Source organism: Nematolebias whitei, chromosome 6 (genome assembly GCF_014905685.2).
Source record: "Nematolebias whitei isolate Nwh7 chromosome 6, NemWhi1, whole genome shotgun sequence".
Lineage (NCBI taxonomy): Eukaryota > Metazoa > Chordata > Actinopteri > Cyprinodontiformes > Rivulidae > Nematolebias > Nematolebias whitei.
In genome coordinates, this window is record NC_056503.1 from 51,211,247 (window position 1) to 51,226,187 (window position 14,941).

The window sequence follows — 14,941 nt, forward strand, 5'->3', positions numbered from 1 at the left end:
GATCTGTTTCATGCTGCTGCTGATGTATTTCATGTTGCTGCTGATCTATTTCATGCTGCTGCTTTCATTCGTGCTCATCTGCTCAAACAGACTCATGTTCGTGCTGCTGTTCGGCGTATTGTTTTTATTATTTTTATGCAATTAGTGCTTAGTGTATATTTAGTTTTTTCATTACTTTGTATCTTAGATCTTATTACTGTTTTGCTTTTACATTTTAATACTTTTTGTGATGTAACTGGGACCCTGTGAACACAACTTCATTCCACCACATGTACCACATGTATGACAAATGAAGAACCTTGAGACCTTGAAATGCGCAGCTGTCTGACAGCTAAATAATATTTAATACATTTAATACATAGCCTGTTGTGTGTCACAGTACGATCTGTTCCGGGACCAAAAAAATAAAAATAATGTAAAATAAATAAATCTGTACCAGGACGACGGGACCGGCAGCATGATCCGTACGTTGTGCCAGTAAAGGGAGCTGGAGTGGTGCATCCAGAATCTTCCTATCTCTTGTAACGAAGAAGAACTAACTGTGCGTGTCCAACTTTTAACAAGAGTCTGAGGAAAGATGCTTGTGCCCCCAGGGGCTGGAAATATGTCACCAGTCAGACAATGTTTTTTAAAGTAACAACTTAACTCATCATTAACTGTAAAATATGCATCTTACACAATTTAAAAAATATAACTATATTTTGAATTTTTTTATTTTATTATTTAATTATAAATTTTAAAATTTTCTTCAAGTAATGTGGTGGGGCAGCACCCTAGCGCCCCCTATTGATGAGCCACTACTGGTCTTAATTAGAGATGCACTGATCTGATATCAATATCTGTATCGGTACCAATATCTGAAAACCTTCTGGATCGGGTATCGGTGACAATGTGACTGATCCATTTTCCGATCCAACCTGCAGACATTTCCGATCCATGATGGATGTTGGCTTCAAACTATGGACTGGATTTCCTGAACGGCGGCGTGTCTCATGAGCCCAGAGTAATAAGACCCGCTCCACATTCAGGAAATCCAGTCCATAGTTTGCAGCAGCTACAACGTGAGGACTGAGTTAGCAGCACTGTGGCTAACAGCTAACAAACTTTTCATCTAAACATGTCGCTGTGTGGAAGTATTTTACACTAAACACCACAAAACAAGACAGCAACGTGCACTGTCTGCAGAGTCACAGCGCCACATTAAACCACGGTAAAGTTAGTTTTATGTTGGACATTCGAGCTCCGGGGCTTCAGCGGGGCGCTGCTCTTGCTGAATAAACTAAGACGAAACCTGCTGGTTTCACATCCGAATGAAAAGAAAATCCAATTTATTAAAAGTTGTAATCATTTTTATAATAAATTAATTAAAAATTGTACATAAAACAACACTGACATAAAATACTATACTATATCTCTGACTTATTACTGTCTTTATCAGCCATTTTGTAAAGATTAACAGAATACCCAGAGCGTATGGACTGAAGCGAACAGACTCCAAGACTAGGAACATTAACAGATTTTTATTTTTTTACACTGGAAAGTTTGTCACTGTACAAGGGGGGACCTGGAACCCTGGACAACAAGGAACGAGGTCAGGTTGGTGGATCAGGACATGCTGTGTAATGTTATTTCTTTTCTGATAGGTGGTGATATGAATCTTTGCGAGGACTGAGGTTCCAAGGTTCCAGCTCAGTGGACGGAAGTGTAGGAGGTGAGTCAGAGGTGTAGTTGGCAAGTGGTTGGAAGGCAGAGGAGACAGCTGAGGAAGTCAACAAGGATCTGAGGGTTTCACAGAGGAGTCTAGAAACATGTGGATCACAGGTGTTGAGGCTGTCACATGAAAAGAACACAAGGTAAGTTTTACTAATTCTTAGACACAAACAATGTGGCTTGAAGCACAAATACCAGTAGGCATGTAATGCTCCAGCAGGGAGTGGAGCTCTTATGCAGCCTTGGGGGGTGGTATGACCTCGGGACTCTGTGTCCATGGCCAGATCTTCTCTGGAGTAGTGGGTTGACGGTGGGGCCTGTGGACTCGTTGCTGCAACCTCCTGGGGCTTCTGCATTGTGGTCGGTGGGGTTCGCCCGGAGCTTCCCTTTGCTTCTCTCTGCTTCTCTGTGGGGGGGTGCAGTTGTCCCTGTTGGGGGGACTCCCGGAGCTCCGGGCTTGGGGCCCACTGTCTGTCTGTGGTTCCGGTCTTCCCTGTGTTACCGTCATGTCCTGTGGGGATGGATCTGTGGGTCCCCACATCCACTATTGAACATTTTTATGGAGAAACCTTATAGTGACATCATGCTCACACAGGTGTTTAGATCCAGGTGTTTATCAGATACACACTCAGTTGGGTTGTGGTGGCCACTAAATACATCTTGTATTACCATGTACTGTATAAAATACTTTCTAATGATGTTATAAGTATCATTATATAAGTTGTTTGTTGTTGTGGTTTCTCGGTTTTGTCTTGTTTTTCTTCTTTCCGCAGGTCTAGAGTCAGACTTCAATGATATTGATTTGTGTTCTCTTTATCTCTCTCTCTCTCCTCTCTTCCTATCTCCTTCTTTACATTTTAACTCTTCTCTCACTTTTCTGCTTTATCTTCTTTGTTTTCCGTCCCCGTGTCCATTACATCTGAAACAAGCCCAAAGCAAATTATAATAAAGTTTAATTTATATATAAAGTGGAGCATTAAGGCCAGCCATGATGCTCTGCTTGTGAAAGTAAATCTGTTGGGCATCACTTTGACACTCAGACAATAATTCTAAGTGTCACAATGCCGGACAGGACAAGGGGATAAAAAAGGAGGAACATGGTGGGCCTGTGATCGGAAGATCGCCGGTTCAACTCCTTCTACCGACAATATCAAAATGTGGGTAGGAAAAGGTGAAGCACCCACACCTGCCTCCTCCCTCATTTGCCCCACTCTGGGCCCTTGAGCAAGGCCCTTAACCCCCACCATCTGCTCCCCCGAGCGCCCTGGATGCAGCTCTCTGCTCCACACAGAGGCTGTGGTAGCTCGGTGTCTGTGGTGTCGTCAGGAAGTGCATCCTGTGTAAAAATGTTCACCAAGTCTTTGTGTGAGTTAGTTCGTTGTGGTGACCCCTGAAGAAGGGAGCAGCCAAAAGAAGAAAAATAAGTGGTTATAGTTTTTGACAAAAACATATTTTTATTTTCTTCCACTTGTTCCAGTTCATCTTTGCATGTTGTTCATTTCTTTATTGACGTGAGGAATTTTTAAATAAACAAGTCAAAGTGATTCAAATGTGGTCAGGTACCGATTAAGTCAACTGCAGAACTTTTGTGTGCGGCTCTTAATAACCCCGTCTCCACAGTGATCCAAGTTTACCTTCTCTTCAGTTTTCAATGTCTCAACATCTACTTCGTCACCACAGCAGCCTCGATATTAATGATTTCATCTACTGGGATGAATCTCGGCTGGAAGGCACCTCTGTCTCAAACAGAAGATTGAAGTTTGATATACTTGTTTCCAACCATCCATTCATTTATACTTCCAGTCATCCCTGTTCACAGGTGCAACAGGTTTAAACCTAGGCCTCTCTTTCAACCAGGCGAAACTCTCCAGGTCCTCCTGTGAGACCTGAAAACCACCTCAGTCAGGAGAAGATGAATGTATCGTCCAGAAAGTTCTTGGTTTACTGGTTGTATTCTCCCAGTGGATCAAGCCTAAAGACCACATGTGACTTTTTGATTCTACCCCCCTCCTCTCCCAGATGACTGGTGACATGTAAGGCTAAACCAGATCACCCAGTGGAAGACGGACGTTTCATCTGCTGGTACCTGTACTTCTTGTTTTTCAGTCTTGATCCACAACTCATGAATGAGTAAGAGTTGGCATGTAGACAGACCATGAAATCAATAACTTTGCCTTTCAGCTATTTCTTTTACCCCAGAAGACCAGGTCAAGGCCCTCAGTTCTGCTGACGTGGCCCCAGTCAGTGGATCTACCTCCTGCTCCATCACAATGTCATGAACAAGATTCCCAGTTACTTGAACTCCTCTGTTTGAGGCAGAAACTGACTCTGACCAACAGGAAGAATTCCACCTTGTTCCAGCTTTTATTTAAGTTACGCCGTGTTTCATTTGTTTTCACTGTTCTACTTTGTCAACAACGACTTAACTGAAGTTATACGATATGAACATGCAGGTAATTTTGGGAAACAGGTATTTCAAAGTGTGTGGAACTCCTATAAAGATGTAACATGTCACTGTTCGCCAGAAAAGAGAATTAAACTACCCCCCACACACACACACACTCACAAAACAGGAACTTTGAGACAAACAGGAGAGACAGAAACGAGCTTTTATAAAGACTTGCACTGTGAAACAAAGAGCAGCCTGCAAATGTAGAGTGCAGCAATGCTGGCGGACACAGGCATCCGTTAGCTGGCATGCTAAGATGCCAAGTTGTAGGATTTACCCTGAAGCCCTTGGGCTTTGTTGTGAAAACTCTCAGTTGGCTTGAGGGGCCCCATGGCTGGCTGCAGCCAGGGTCCTATTGTCTAAGCTCCTGGAGAGGAGGAAATTCTAGATAAATGCAAGGAAAACAAGAGGAAGGCAGAGATGAGACGGAAGCAAAGAAGGCCAGAGGGACCGCAGCAAGTGCTTCCAGGACACCGAGCCAACATGTAGAGAAGAGAGCCAGATGCTGCTGTACATTTGGAGCATTGAAGGGCTTTACCAACAAATCACTTCGAGTATATTCGAGTATAGACGTTTAAAAAATGGCATGTGTTGTTTTGTAACAGTAACTCAATTTCAAAGGTAGTAAAGTTGCAAAAACATTTGAAGCACAGCTAAAGAGAAAAAAACATTTCATTGGAAAGAGCTGACATCATATGCAGGTTTGCAGATAACTTCAGACACGACAAAAACATTTTTATGTAGAACGGATACAGACCCACAGCTAACTTCTTCTTTTTCTTCTTCTTCTTTCATCTTTTCCCTCTTCAGGGTCTCCACAGAACCATCCACCTCCATCTCACTCTGTCCCCTGTGTCCTCTGTCCTCATTCCATCTACCTCCATGTCCTCTCTAACTTCATCCATGTATCTCCTCTTTGTCTTTTTCCTGCAGCTGCATTTCTAACATCCTTTTACCAATATACCCACTGTCCCTCCTCTGGACATGTCCAAACCACTGTCCCTCCTCTGGACATGTCCAAATCACTGTCCCTCCTCTGGACATGTCCAAACCACTGTCCCTCCTCTGGACATGTCCAAACCACTGTCCCTCCTCTGGACATGTCCAAACCACTGTCCCTCCTCTTGACATGTCCAAACCATCTCAGTGTGTCCTCTCTAACTTTATCTCCCAGTTGTTCAACCTGTGCTGTACCTCTGATGATCTCATTCCTGATCTTCTCCATCCTTGTCTCTCCTCAGGAGAACCTCAACATCTTCATTTCTGACACTTCCAGTTCTGTCTCCTGTCTTTTTGTCCATGTCTCTGTCTCCAGACCATACAACATAGCTGGTCTCATCACTGTCTTGTAAACTTTTCCTTTGACCTTTGCTGACACCCTTTTGTCTCAAATCAATCCTGAAACTTTTCTCCGTCACTCCATCCTGCCTGGACTCTCAAAGTGTTTTTGTTGGGCTGACGTTGCACGTTCGTGGTGAGACGTATTGTGTCACTTCCTGTTTGTCTGTCGGTAGCTCGAGTGAATAGTTTGCTCGAGTCATCTGTTTTCTGGATTTATCTGTCTTTTGCACAGTTTTTCATTCTAGTTCACGAACACACTTAGTACAGTTGTTTTTCTACTGTTGGATAGTGTTTAAAACACCTCTTATCTTTCAACACTTCTCGGTTTTTATTGGTGTATTTGGCTCTGCTAGCTCCTGCTAGCGTTAGCTTAGCATGGCTGCTGCTTCTCTCCCTGCTTCCTGTTTTCTCTTGCTCCGTGTGTCAGATGTTTAGTTCCTCCTCTGCCTCCTTTAGTGGTAATGATACATGTAACAAATGTAGTCTTATGGTAGCTTTGGAGGAGAGGCTGTCTGAACTGGAAGCTCGGCTCTGCGCTGTAGAAAAACCAGTAGCTAGCCAGGTCCCCTTAGACAGTGCGGAACCACAGAGGCTAGCTCCCGTTAGCGGTCCTCCAGCAGACCCCGAGCAGCCGGGACCCCAGGCCGGCTGGGTGACGGTCCGGAGCAAGCGTAGTGCTAAGGCTAAGCCCCCAGTTCACCTCCGACCCGTTCACGTTTCTAATAGATTTTCCTCGCTCAGGGACACACCAGCTGAGAAACAGACCCTGGTTATTGGAAGCTCCATAGTCCCAAACGTGGCTTTAGGGACTCCAGCGGCCATAGTTAAATGCATTCTGGGGGCCAGAGCGGGCGACATAGAATCTTATCTGAAACTGCTGACTAAGGCTAAGGCTAAATACAGTAAGATTGATATTCACGTCGGCGGTAATGACACCCGGTTACGCCAATCGGAGGTCACTAAAATTAATGTTGCTTCGGTGTGTGACTTTGCTAAAACCCTGTCGGACTCCGTAGTTTTCTCCGGCCCCCTCCCCAACCTGACCAGCGATGACATGTTTAGCCGTATGTCATCGTTTAACCGCTGGGTGTCCAGGTGGTGTTCTGACAACGACGTGGGCTACATAGATAACTGGAGTTCTTTCTGGGGAAAACCTGGTCTGATGCGGAGAGATGGCATCCATCCCACTTTGGACGGAGCCGCTCTTCTTTCTAGAAATATGGCTGATTTTGTTGATCCCCCAAATTATTGACAACCCAGGGTCCAGTCCAGTTGTAGTCCTCCACCTCTCTTCTGCTTCTCCTCTGTTACCCACCCACACCCACATTGAAACAGTGTCAACTCGCCCACGGCTCAAATTAAATAAACCAAAAATCAGCTCTAAAAATATAAACCATAAAAATCTGATTAAAATAAACGCAGTTACTTTACCAGAGCAAAATCATAAAATCATTAAATGTGGATTATTGAACATCAGATCTGTTTCCTCTACATCCCTGTTAGTGAATGAACTGATAACTGATCATCATATTGATTTATTGTGTCTGACAGAAACTTGGCTACAACAGGAGGATTTTGTTGGTATAAATGAATCCACTCCTGTTAATTATTTAAATGTTCATGTTCCTAGAACAACTGGCCGAGGTGGAGGAGTAGCTTCTATTTTTCAGTCAGGATTATTGATTAATGCCAAACCAGTTATTAGTTATGATTCTTTTGAATCGCTGTCCCTTGCACTTGGACAACAGCACGTGATTTCGTTCACCTCTCTCCTGGCCAGACGAGCCATTTTGCTCAGGTGGAAGGAACCGTCTCCATCCACTCACGCTCAGTGGTTGGTGGACTTCATGTCTCCAACAGAAAGAGGGTAAACTTGAGAAAGTTTCGGGACCTTTCCTGAATCTATCCCAGTCTCTTTGACAACACAACTCATTCAGGGTAATGCAGTCTCTTGGCTATTTTACTTTTTATTTATTTTTTTCCCTTTCCTTTTGGCAGTGATTGGGGAGGGATTATTTTATTTTCTTTGTTGTGGATTATAATGTACATGATGCAACTCAGATTGACTCAGTCTACTAATGTCTTCACTGATGCTTATATGCAAATGTTTCATTACCAACTTTGCTGTTCAATGTTTTTTTTTTTTTTTGAAAAAATGAAAAAAATCAATAAAATATGTTGAATTTAAATGGCCACAATGTGGCAGGTCCCCATCAGAGTTTCACCAGGAGCTTTCTAGTTTCAGGATGCATGCCACACTTGCAAAATGACTACTAGAGATATGCACCAACTCCACATAGAAACTGCACCGGACAGAAAGTTTGAAAGAAATAGATGGTTATGAAAAGTACGTCATTCAGACACAGAACAGAGTCTCAAGTTAAATGATCAAATTGAAACTGTATTTGATGTTTAAAAACATTTGCAATAATTTAGAGATTTCAACTTAATGTACAAAATGCTAATGGAAATGAATCAGCTTCTTTCATTTTTATACCCTTGTGCAGCATTCAGCAGGGAATGAAATTAAAGAATGGAACCATTCATTCAACCTTGATTTCTACAGGTTAGTCTCACTGAGCCACAGGGACTCATTGATGAGAGCGACCTGATTTAAACAACATAGAGGAACAAACGATAATGGACAGTCATATAAAAAGCATTTAAAATGAAAAGTAAATAAAAAAGTGACGTAAAATCAAGACAAAAACAGCTAGATTGTAAAGCAATGTAGAAAACTAAAAACAGGAACATCTGCAGGAACTTATCAGATGTTTGAAGCCACTTAGAGAGGTCAAAGGTCGAGAGCTTCAGATGTTTTTACAAGATATTCCAGGAAACAGGAGCAGAGTAGGAGAAGGTCCTTTTGTCTAGTTCAGTCCTCACTGAGAGAACACTGCAGGTAATGATGTCCTGAGAGCGCACGCTGTAGCTGCACTCACGCAGAGACATGTAGGAGGAGATGTATGAAGGCAGCAGACCAAGAAGTGATTTAAAGATGAAGATGTACCAGTGGGAGAGTCTGCGTGAAGTTAATGGTGACCAGTTAACCAGTGAATACTGGGTGCAGTGGTGGGTACGGTAGTTACAGCCAGTTATGAATCTTAGTGCACCGTGATAGACAGCATCCAACATCTGCAGCATCCAACATCTGCAGCATCCAACATCTGCAGCATCCAACATCTGCAGGGTTCTTGTAGGAGCGTTCATGTAAATAATGTCACCGTGATCAATGGAGGGAAGGAAAGTCGCAGGTACAAGGTGTTTCCTAACATTCAGAGTTAGACAGGATCCATCCATCATCTTTACCCTCTTCTTCCATTTTGGGTCACGGGGGTCGCCGGTGCCCATGTCCAGCAATCACTGTGTGAGGGGCGGGGGACACTCTGGACATGTCTCCAGTCCATCACAGGGACACATAGAGACAAAAGAGACAAACAACCATTCATTCTCTCTCTCACCTAGGGACAATTCAGAGTTACCAGTCAGTCTAACATGCATGTTCTTGGTCTGTGGGAGGAAACTGGAGTACCTGGAGAAAAGCCACACATGCACGGAGAGAACATGTGAAAAATCACATCATGTTGCTGCTGATCTGTTTCATGTTGCTGCTGATCTGTTCCATGTTGCTGCTGATCTGTTTCATGTTGCTGCTGATCTGTTTCATGTTGCTGCTGATCTGTTCCATGTTGCTGCTGATCTGTTCCATGTTGCTGCTGATCTGTTCCATGTTGCTGCTGATCTGTTCCATGTTGCTGTGTTCATTTGTGCTCATCTGCTCAGACGGACTCATGTTCGTGCTGCTGTTTGACATATTGTTTTAATGCTTAGTGTTTAGTGTATTTCTTAGTTTAGTGTATTTCTTAGTTCATATTTTAGATCTTATTATTGTTTTTTCTTTTACATTTTATACTTTTGTTGGATTTAACTGGGACACAAATTTCATTCCACCTCATGTACCACATGTGATGTGTATGACAAAAAAAGAATCTTGATTCCTTGAACGACATAAACATGCATGTTATTGTAAGAAAATGCCAAATTGTTTGACATGAGGCTAAAAACAAAACTGTAACCGTTTAGAATTTACTTTTCTTATGAAAAACAATCTTTGTCATTGATTGTGGTTAAAAGCAGCTTCTCAAGCAAAATGTTTGAAACTGCACTGAGTAGTTTCACAAAGTCCTTCCACCGCACAGCAAGAACAAAGTGTTTTAGATTTTATTTAGGCTACAACAAAAGTGTCAGATAAAATACAATTGAAAGAAAAGCTGCTCCAAAATAAAAATAAAAACTCCTTGAAGATGTTTGCCGTCTCTCGTCCCGTCACTCGGCTCCTCATAAGTCAGAGCAGCTACGGACGCTTCACGACTCTGTTCCTATTTAACAGATTATTTTGACTTGACATAATTTGACACATGGGATTAAAAGAGGTTCAGATGATTTCTGCTGCCATCATCTACAGAAACAATGTTTACTGGCCCCACCATGCAGAACTGCAACTATGAAAAAATGATGCCACTGGTCCCAGAAAATGATGTAATTTCAGTTCAGATACGTTGACTAGAAGAGATGTACGCGTCCCCCCTCGTCGTTTCTCATTAATTCTCAGAAACCTCCAGCTCAGGCACCGTGGGTCAGGGCAGCCTGGTGCTTCCCAGCCTCTTTAGGAGAGATATTGATGGTGGTCGGGAGGAGGCTTTGCTAAATGAGCCTCAGCAATGAGCTGGAAAATGAGTAATATTCCCCGGGTGAATCCAGAGCGCCTGTGCCTGCCTCCGTTCTGAGAGGGACAACACTTGTACATATGGATGTGGGTGGGGGAGGGGCTTATGTGCAATATTTACTGTTCAATGACTGCAGGGGATAAAATATAAATCATTATGTCATATGTTTATAGTGCAACCATCTAAAATGTCCTGTTCACTTGACTGTATTTTTTTATTTACTAAATAACAAATGAAGTTAACGCGTTTTTTAAAACAGAATTATATTTCTGCATCTGATATTTTAATGTAAGTCAAGTTTTCCAAACTAATTTCATAAAATGGTGAAAACGTTTGCATACCTTGGACTTTTCATGGCAGCAATACATTTTTATCTAGAATAGATATGTGTGTGTGTGTTTCATAAAAAAAAAAGATTATTATTATTTAGTATATAAAACAAGTGACTGATTAAACACAGTGAAAATGACTGGTTGCCAGGCGTATTGCCCAAGCTCAGTTTTAGTTCTGTGTTCTCCATTAAATGTCTTTATAACCAAAACTCTGCCTTTCTAGTTTTGGCCTGCTTCCAGCTGAATGAGGAGTTCAAACCTGTGCAGGGTCTGGGTGAGGTCTTCAGGGCCAGATTAGGAACATGACATGCTCCTTTTATGCATTATAGACGGTGATACATCTATGATGATTGATGCATACATCTTCATTAGCATGGTCCTAAAGGTTTATCATCATCATGGTGGCAACGTATTAGGAACCTGGGTGGAGCGTGGGAGAGTGTAGTTGCAGTGGTGGGTTTGAGTCCATGACATGAGGCCTGGCACACCAGCATACTTGATCACTGAACATTTCAAGCAAGACTGGCCACAATGGCACTGGCTATGATAAAGCATGTCACCTTCACAGAGAATAAATGTTGCATTATGCCTTATGTTAATGGCCTTGCCCAAGTGTTTTCATAAAATTTTAATTAGAACCAATCAGTGCTGCACAATATTAGAATAAACTTGTGATAATATTATTTAGTTCAGTGAAGACGATATCAGTTCACATAAATCTACATTTTATCACTAGACACTTTCTCTTGTGTCATCAATATTATCTAAACCATGAGTGGGCATCAAGGCCATCCATCCATCTGGACATCCATCCGGACATACATCCATCTTTTATCCTGATTATTCTGGTCAGAGATTCATGAGACTAACAGCCTCAGGGTAGAAGCTGTTCCTCAGTCTAGTGGTTCTACACTTAATGCTCCTCAACCTCCTTCCTGAGGGGAGCGGGACAAAAAGTGTGTGTGCTGGGTGAGTGTGGTCCTTCATGATGCAGGTGGCCCTCTTCCTGCATCTGGAGGTGTAGATGTCTGTGATGGTGGGGAGACTGACTCCAACATCTTCTGTGCAGCCTTCACCACTCTCTGCAATGAGAGTGGTGCACTCCCTGCTATTTGACTTTAACATCATTTATATTGTATTTTCTAGAAGTCTAACCATTTAAAATAATTAGATGGGTAAAAACAAACAAAGAAAAAAAGACAAAAGCCTGCTTTAAAATAAAATATTTTTGAACAAACAACATCAAATTTATTGCTTCCTGCTCATCATAAACCAGTGGCAGCTGGCGGAGTTTTCTCCAGGGCGACTGTGAACATCCACTGTCTGCTCTGCCCAGAGACAGGTCTGCATCCTCCATGACATGTCCATCCCAGGATGTTCAGCCCCGCGGGTTCCAAAAACTTGACTTCAGCCACAAACAGGAACCAAAAGCTGGAGATTTGTAACAAAACTTTTATGACATGCACAAACAAACGTTCCTCCTTCGCAGATACATCTCTTCACGTTATCAGAAGCACTCTTATTTGAATGAAAAACTTTTGTAAACAGTTTCATGTTACACCAAAGTTCACGCTCTTTAGTCCAGGTGTAAATCCAGCAATGTTCAGTCAGGTTATCTGGACGGTTTCTTTTGGTGCTGAGACGTTTCGTCCTTCATCTGAAGGACTTCTTCAATCCAAGGAGCCACCAACAAACTGAATCCCAAAAATAGCTCACCCCCAGAGTAGAAAAATACAGTTTGCTGGTGACAAGATGGCCTCCAGGGCCCGCCCTCTCCTCCGTCAACTCCTCTAAGGCAGCCATGCCCAAATGGTTAGTTAGTGGGTTTAAAGGTACGTTGTTAGCGTTAATAATAGGCTCACATGGTTAAGCTCAGAGTAAAGGGTCTCGGGTTAGGTTTGGGGTCTGGGTTAGGTTTAGGGTCTGGGTTAGGTTTAGGCACAAGGGTAAGGGGGTTAAGTTTAGGGTTGGTTCTCTGGGTCAGGTGTACAGTTGGGTTTAAGAAAAGGGTTACATAAGCTGAAAAAAAGCACTTCCTGGTTTACCCACATGCGGTGATGCATATTATCCGTGATAATAACGTTCCTTTAAACCTACTTGGAGGTAGGCGGGACAGTTTGAATGCTAACTATTGAGATGATAACAACTTATAATGGACCTTTGAATAGGATGATAACATCCAAAGCCGCTGACAAAGTTGTCTCAGGGACTTTACAGGAACATTCACATAAAAGCCAGTTAGTAAAGTTCTCTATCTAAGGAATCCAGCAGACAAGATGAATCTTGGCTTCGTCTCAGTCTCCCACCCTGAGCAAGCACAGTGGAGACAGTGGAAAGAAAAACTCCCTTTAACAGGAAGAAACCTCCAGCAGAACCAGCTCAGGACAAGAGACCATCTGCTTTGACCGGCTGGTTGAGAGGACAGGAAGGAGAGACAGACCAACACAGAATGGCAGGTCCAGGTCCAGATATAGGTCCAGGTATAGGTCCAGGTCCAGGTCCAGGTCCAGGTCCAGGTATAGGTCCAGGTCCAGGTATAGGTCCAGGTCCAGGTCCAGGTCCAGGTCCAGGTATAGGTCCAGGTCCAGGTGTAGGTCCAGGTCCAGGTATAGGTCCAGGTCCAGGTATAGGTCCAGGTGTATCTGAAAGACAAAAAAAAAAACACATGTTAAGGTTGAGCAGAGTAAGTAAAACAGCAGCAGAGTGAAACTTGTGGTCAGTTTGTCCTCCAGCAGTCTAAGTCTGTAGCAGCAGAACTAAGGGACAGCTCAGGAAACCCAAATGCGTGTTTTGATTGAAATTAAATTTTCTCTGACTAAATATTAAACATTTTTTCTTTCGAAAAACAGAAAAGAAACATTTGTTTTAGTTTTAATTTTGTGGGTGTGGGGGTGTGGGGTGGCTGTAGGACGGTAATTATAATTTGAATAACTTCACAGCAGCGAGTTAGCTCACAGCTAGTCTGTATGTTTGTGCAATATCTTCTACACAAACCGTGTTATACGGAGTGATTGTGCAACGTATCACAACAGAAATGATCTCTAATAGCTGCAGAGAGCTAGATGGAAACAAAACATGGAAACGAAGTGGGAAACGCATACGATTAGGCAAATACAATCTTCTTCCATCCTGTGTTTATGAGGAGCAGATAGAGACGGGGACCATGCTCTCTAAACACACACTTACATCTGCATCTCCAAATCCAACATTTGTTTTCATTAAAGTGCTGTTTACGTCTGCATGCCTCCGTTTGACTGAATTTGCATCAACTTATGTGGTAAATGATGCACGAATATTTTACGAGACGTATATGGAGAGGCAGCATGTTCACTGCAAACTACTGTATTTAAAATATTTACTGTTTACTTCTGATGCCATTGATAAACCTTTTTTATTTTTCCTGAAAGTTTAATAATCAAGACAAAGTATTTTTTGAGGATTTGGTGCATCTTAAATGGAACTTTAAGAAATGGCATTTTGTTCTGCACCATTATACTCATGTGAAATTTGAACTGGCAATAAACATGTTCAACATCTTCACCATCGTTCTCTGCAGAACAAGATAAAACCTTGTTATTTTGATGAAAAGTATTAACAATACACCTGGACCCGAACACCATGATTGGACCCATCCAACAAATAAACAAAATTTCTCATTCCAAATGCAATTTCGCACACAGACAATTTTGTGTTCCTGCGAGCGACGAGCGCACATCTGCTTTTCTATTATGCTGGAGAAAAGAGGAAGTGGGGAGGGCTGGTCCTGATATATATATTTTTTATTATATCAACAACAACAGAGGCACGGGGCATCCATCATGACCTGACCACCTCCACCTCCTGCATGCACTCGAGTGGGTCCAACAAGTGGTAGCAATTTTCTGTTTTCATTTGTTGACCACTTGACCATGTGCGCTTTTTTGGCTCCAGCAGATGAGTTCTCGTTCATGGTGGACTTCTGGTTTGAACACACCGATGAGCTCCGCTCAGACGCACCAGCTGCTGACAGCAAGGTACGGGCAAAATACTGCACACAGCCATGAAACCATGCAAGAGACAGCACAACTGAAGGCCAGAAAGACGAGAAAGTGAGTAACGCAAAAAGTGTTTTATTTTGTGCAGCTAAATTCATTAACTCTGCAACAGACTTCCTTCAAGTCCACAGATTATGTTGGTTAGAAAAAACTAACTGCACATCAGACGTTGTAGAATGAATAAACCTTTGGAAAGTTGATTGATGGTTTTCTTGTACAATTCATCCATCCATCCATACATACATACATACATACATACATACATACACACATACACACATACACACATACACACATACACACATACATACATACATACATACATACATACATACATACATACATACA